This window comes from Macrobrachium nipponense, chromosome 42, assembly GCF_015104395.2.
Source record: "Macrobrachium nipponense isolate FS-2020 chromosome 42, ASM1510439v2, whole genome shotgun sequence".
Taxonomy (NCBI): domain Eukaryota; kingdom Metazoa; phylum Arthropoda; class Malacostraca; order Decapoda; family Palaemonidae; genus Macrobrachium; species Macrobrachium nipponense.
The window spans coordinates 47,454,996-47,462,259 of NC_061103.1; positions in this window are offsets into that span (position 1 = coordinate 47,454,996).

Below are 7,264 nucleotides of genomic sequence, written 5' to 3' on the forward strand. Positions count from 1 at the left end.
GTCACGGAATTTCCCCACAATGGAAGTCGCTAATGGGTATTTTTCGAATAGAAGATTTGTAAGTGAGTGTGTTATAATTGGTGGAACCTGCGAGGGATAGATTTTACCTTCTGAGACAGTTCAATTATTAGTCCCTAAGAAATAGACATTAGAAAACCTGTTGTTTTGGAGATCTTCTAAGTTACCAGAAAGATGATGGAGTGACGTCATGGAATCTTCCCATGTAGTGAACTTGTTACGTGTCAGTGATGTCATACTAAAGGGGAGTGCCTGACGAGGAGAGTTCGTACATTTGTACATTGTGTTGTGTCCTTTGTGAGGTTTTTACATAGAATTATTGTTCGCTGCTTTTTAACCCTGGATAGGTTTCGCTATATTGGTACCCTGTGAAAGGTACGTGAGGGTCGAGCTCAACTCGAGCGTCAAGAAAAATTTGCCAAAATCCACTAACTTCATTTTTGCTATACATTTTAGTTTCTAAAATCAATTTCACCATTCACAAACACTACTGTAAAGATAAATAATACCCATCTACAAAGTAAGTATTTATTACAAATATTAAAAAAAAAAAAGTACTTAAAAAAAATAATTTGCAAAAATATTTAAAAAAAATACAAAATAAGCTATATACACACAAAATTTGAGGGAATTCTTCCTAAAACTTCTATTTAAAATATGTGACTGCCAGAAAAGGTGTTGGTTCCATAGAGGTCAAAATCTGAAAAGAGAAAAAAAGGGTAAGTTTTTTTGCAAAAAAAAAAGTTAAAATTTCACGAATTTTTTTTGGCACCTAAATGAAATAAGAAGTGGCTAATTTTTCATAGAATAAAGTCATATTATCCTAGTACGGAATTATGTAAAAATATTAGGCCAAAGATGTTAGTTGCTGTTATATCAAGGGCCAAATCTAAAGGTCATTTTTTTACCTATTTTCATCATGAAAATTTCTTTTAAAAATCGTTGTAACTATTATAAGATATGATATTTATGCATGAAAATCCACCAGAATATCACAAATTCTATAAAGAACAAGAATATATAGCGATATGGCAACTTACCTTTTGGATCTGCCAACAAAATGGCCGCTGCCGACACCTACTCCGACGGCCACATCTGCCGACTGAAATGGAGGAATGGAATGTAAATTTCAATGTGTTATTTACTTATCTAATTATGAGTGGATTTGCATAAAACTATTATGGTAGCTTGTTGGATGTTTGAACATTATTTTGCGGCCATAAAAAAATCTGACATCAAAAAATTACTCCAACGTAAAGGTCATTTGTTGACCTCGTTTCACCAGGAAAATTTCTTATAAACATCGTTGTAATTAGTATAAAATATATTTCTGCATGGAAATCTACCACAATATCAAAAATTCTATAGAGAACAAGGATATATAGCGATATGGCAACTTACCTTTTGGATATATGCACTAAATGGCCCCCGACCACACCAAGTGCGACGGCCAAATTTGCTACCTGAAATGGAAGAAGGGTATGTCAATTTCGAGGTGTTATTTAGTTATCTAATTATTCGTGGATTTGCATGAAACTTTTATGGTGGCTTGCTGGATGTTTGAACATTATTTTGTAGCTATAATAAAATATCTGACCATAAAGAAATTTTTCGAAAAGGGAATAATTTCGAAAATTTGGAAATAATGTTGACAAAAATATGACAAATTATTGCAATATTTTAGGTGAAAAATGGATGATATATATTTTGTAAGGATTAAAATGATAGTATTTACGCAAACAAGTAGTAAAAAAAAGTTTCATGATGTAACTTACCTACATAGAAGACACACTCCGGACACAAGACAGTTTGATGCTGTAGGCAGACGGGCCCGTTGCATCGCAAACATGCTGTGTTCTTCTTGCGGTCTTGTCTAGATGGGCAGCTTTGGCAGCGAACACGCTTGGGCAGCTTGACGTGGCCAATGGCAGGAAGAGGTCTCTGCTCCAGCTCAGCCAGCCTAAACGTATCCGCCATCAGGATACGCAGGGGCATAACAAGTTGGTCAACTTGTAATAACAATGACTTACTAGGGGAGCACAAAATTCAATGGCGAGCTCCTTGAGGAACCTTCGCCTAGTCAGAGTCTTTGCCGATGGCAGGGACGAATAGAGAATATAAGAATTTACCATGATTATATTCAATATCCCGTAGAAAAGACAAAGTGGTCAGCATCGTGTCTTACAAACACAATTTGATGTAGAACACATCTGATCGAATGTGTCTACACCCTTTTTCGTTGCATTATAGAACATCTGAATGTCCGTCTTATCAGGATCCCAGTGAACGCCTTCAGTTCCCTCAGGTCCATGTACCTGAGGGCAACATTGCCCTTATGATGATAATTATTCCGCAAAAGGGCAAATCGATCATTGGAACGTAAAACAATCTCCGCTAGCATATGATCAGACATAAAGAGCGAGAAAAAGTCACTCACTTTTACCACCCCAGCAGTGGCATCGGTGGGACCCCCAGGTTTAATCCTCAGCGTAAACAAAGAGGGTAGAGAGGGATTTGGATCTCTCTGCCACCTGGTCCCATCACGAGCCTCAACAACTTCAGCTCCTATGCGCTGGACAGGAGCTCCCCGGGCTGGCTGGAGGTAACCCCTCCTCCTCTTCCTACTCCTAAGCTCTACTGGGGAGAGCGCTTCCTCATCCCGAGAGGTTGAGGGACCAGGTGTAGGTGTGGCGGTTGTAGATGTTGCAAAAACAATGGTAACAGTCCCAATAACCTCCAATGCCTCCCCCCGCCATTGGCGTCGTCCTCATCCCCTTGGGAGAGGTCAAGAAGATGAGCTTCCTCTCTCCCATTGTTCCAACGTCCCTGATTTGGGTCGTCTATGTCCTCCTCCTCCTCCACAGAGATGGTGGCTGACTCCTCTTCCTCGCCCTCAGACTGAACCTCCAGGTTGTCCTCAACGTCACTTTCTAATTCAAAGAGAAGTGCGTTGAGAGGATCTTAACCCAGAGGTCTCTGTCTCTTCGAAGTCATAACTGAAAAAAAGCAAAACATTAGAAATGAGCACTCGAAGGAAATTCTGTCATATGACCATATATGGGCATCTCAGCCAATGCCCCGGGCAAGCACGTGATAAACACACTTTCCTCCCACATATTCCAATAATAAAACAAAACTACACTAATTAGTTATATAATAAACAGTCCTACATCAATTTAGTTATTATAACGGTTTTTTTGCAAAAAACTCCCACAAAATTTAACACTCGCATGGAATCGGACCATATGGCAACAAGGACATCTCAGCCAATGCCCCAGGCATTCACACAATAAAAACACACCATCCTCCCACATATTCCAATAATAAAACAAAACTATACTAATTAGTTATATAATAAACACTGTCCTACATTAAGTTACGTTACTGTTTTTTGCAAAAAAGCACAAAATGAGGCAATCAAATGGAATCAGACCATATGTTTTAGGGCTGTTGCCTTGTATAATAAGGTGCCCTATGAGGTAATGTTAGACTTGCGATAATCTTACGCTAAGTCGGTTGGTATTGCACTTCCATATTCAATGGAGTGTCTTGGGGTTTGTAGATCACTTTCGAAGTCGGTATTATCTTCTTTGGTTATGACGACGATGTGTTAAACTCATGATGATTCGGTGATGAGGTGAGGATCTAGTAGAAACCACGAAGTACAAAAATACTTATATTCTCTGAATTTACATGGTGAAGATCAGGTATGATTGTACAAGTCTTCTAATGATGATAACTTGATCACTTCTGCCAATGATGATGGCTAATTCTATTCTCTCTATATGATAAAGCTTAGGTAAAGAGATACAGGTCTTCTAATGACGATAGCTAACTCTATTCTGTTCTGTCTACCATCTTGGTTACAAGTTATGAAGGAAGCAGATAGTAGCTCGAACATACGAACATACAATCAGATGACATAGTTACATACGAACATACAATCAGATGACATAGTTACTAATCACATAGGCCGCTAGAGCTATAGGTCACGGTGTTTGTCTCAAGCAGGAAGCTTGGACTAAAGTTTATAAACAATTGAATGACTACAGGTGACGGCATGTCAACTTAGCCTACATACTTTATGGTATACGTCATCTTAGTGTCTCTAGTCTGATCACATTCCTGCAAGCAATCTGGTTGACCTCTTTAGTTTTAGTCTTTTATATATATGGAATAACATTCCATATTTTTATTATGTAAACACTTACATTAGCTCGGTCAGCTACCAAAACCAACCACTGAATATTACTCAAACTTGACTTGCATTTGACTTATAGGAGTGTGATACAGACACTATGTGAATATATATAGATAAATAAAAATTGCTTATAAGTAAAAAATAATTCATGGTGTACACAAATACAGATTCAAGTAATAAAATATTTGACATAATATGCATATAGTATTCGTAAATAATAGTGATCACGTGATATATACTGATACAGTTTTTCACTTCATCTCTTAAGATACATATGCTACAGAAAATACTAATGTACTCTGATAATTGCATAGAACAAAGATTAACATGATAAAAATCATATTTTAACTGATAAAAATTTCATATATGAATTGATAAAAATTATTAATGTTTATGTTGACTGATTCGTTGATTTTTATGCTAACTGTTATATATCTGATTCATTAATCCATATACTAACTCATATATAACTGCAGATATTGGTAAGATAAAAGGTAACAGATTGATTATAGGCTACCTGATTTATTTATACATATGTATATGGATTCATATAATTATGATTAATATATGTGCACTTTAAATAGATTCCTATTGCGTACACGCAAAGATATATTTAGATTCTGTTATTTATGATCATTTATATAATAGATTCCTAGTGTGTACACGCAAAAAATATATTTCGATTCTGTTATTTATGATCATTTATATATAGGATACATGATACTTTATATATATAGGATACATGACCGAGGTTATACTACTTCACATTTAACTAGCTTTCGAACAACTTTTCGTCCATTACACAGTTCCAGACAACCACCTATAGCCAAATGAAAGGGCCAATTTCAAATGGTTAAAACAAGGGGAAAATTTGCCTGGGCGGGTCCAACGTTCTATTTTGCGCTCATACTTGTTCTCTGCATCCTAAGCCACACGACTACGTTCGCCAGCAAAGTAGAGTTGAATATCCTTCGGGTCGTAATTGTCAGAAGTCTGTCCCTTTTGTAGTCGATTTCCGACAGCCACCGGAGCGTTCCGCATTAAAACGAGATTAACGACGGGATACGGTGTCGGTCGAAGAAGTCCATGATGGTGCTTATTCCTTTCACATTGTAGGCGGTTGTTACTCGACTGCTGTCGTCTGCAGCGACGAACGATTTTTTGAAGTTGCGATGTGAAACTCTCGTACTGCAGGATACTGTAACTAGGTTCCATTAATCAGCCTGCAAGTGAAATTATATTTGTCACAAAGGCAAAGTAAATTCAGACGACATCCAAATACAGGGGAGGGGAGAGCCATTAAGACCTGACTTAACCCACATGAATTCGCTGATATTTGTGGAATTCAAAAGAGAGCTGTACAAACTTTTTTATCCATGACATTAATAATGAGTGAACCTATCCAGGTCTATGAGGACTGTAAAAATATCCATAACTATAAAAAATAAACAGATATCATTACGAATCCCAAAGAAAATTCGATATTACTGGTAGTAAGTTACTAGACAAAGAAGAGGAAAACGGAACTGTTTTTAAGATTGCCAGGCAACATAAGAGTCAAAGAGAATATTAATCATGATTCTGTATTTCTCTATGCTAACTGAAATTAAGTTGTGATAAAATCTGATCCTATGTGCTCCTAACAAAAGTTTCATATTCAATTTTCTCGCGCGCATCCTCTGAGGTTAATTTTTAAAACTTTATTTATAGGCAGGCGATGCAATGAAAGAACCCACTATGTAACTAATTTCTATGTAAACTTTGGGTTTTTCAAGAAAATGTGACATTTTCGCATGAATGTGATTTACTTGGATTGTGATAGACTAATGTTGCAAGTAAATTTTTAATATACATGACTTGATACTTCTAAATGTCTATGAGGTTCAGAAAAAATTAATTCATTTTGTTGTTATAGAAATTCTATTTGCTTATTTTGTTTATCAATTTTAAAACGATTGCAATCCTTAACTAAAGTTGCATTGCACACACGGATAAGAATAGGTTATGTGGTATGTCATGTGACCTATGAACCACATGTGAAGTTCATGAGCTAAGCATTCCTTTCTCCAGTCAATCTGCTTCGCAAGCAGTTTATTGAGGTTATAAAGAACAATGATTAGTTGGCAAACGCGACAGGCATCTTCTAGACTGATGACGTCGTCACCAGCTTAAGAGTTACGTTACTTGCTGTAAAAGAAACGACTTAGTATAAATTTTTTTGTTTTTTAATACTCGACCCACACGAGAAGAATGTCTGAAAAAAAAACAGTACCAAAATTGAACAATATATTAGTTTCATGTTGGAAATCTGCATGATTGTAAATAAATGTAATTATGTTAAGTGAAATATTCCTTATTCAAACTAATGAAAAAAGGGTTTCCATACAAATTTTATATATACTATTTGCCCTGTATAAGATTATTCACATAGATATACATTTTCACTTCTAGACTTCCTGACTTTAAAATCTCTTTTATTTTATTTTATTTATTTTATTTATTTATTTATTTATTTATTTATTTATTTTTTGACTACGAATATAAATCACCGGGACAGACAATATGTCAGTAGGTTTTGATATGTGTTTGAACTTTTAGCTTATTTGTCATTACTAAAGCGTTAAGTTAGAGTTCAAATCTTTACGCATATATATTTGGATATTTGATTTTATCGGGATTCCATTTTTGTTATAATTTGTAACCCTTCCGACTTCTTACGGAGTGTATTATATTGACTCCACTTGTATCCATATTTATTTTATTTTTTTTTTATATTTATTTTCTATATATATTTTTTATATATATTTGATAAATTAATGGTTGGCTTGAATATGTGGAAAAGTGTTCTAGCGGCGTACCGTATAAGGCTACTTGCGGTATCATTTCTATAGATACAAGATATGAATGATAAAGGTATTTAAAACCACAAGAACCGCTATAATCCAGTTAGGATCCAGTATCACGAGTTGTAACTCGTAAGACATTGACACTTTCTTATTTATCTCTTATTCTACCAAACCGATTGACTCTGGGCGATAAAATATA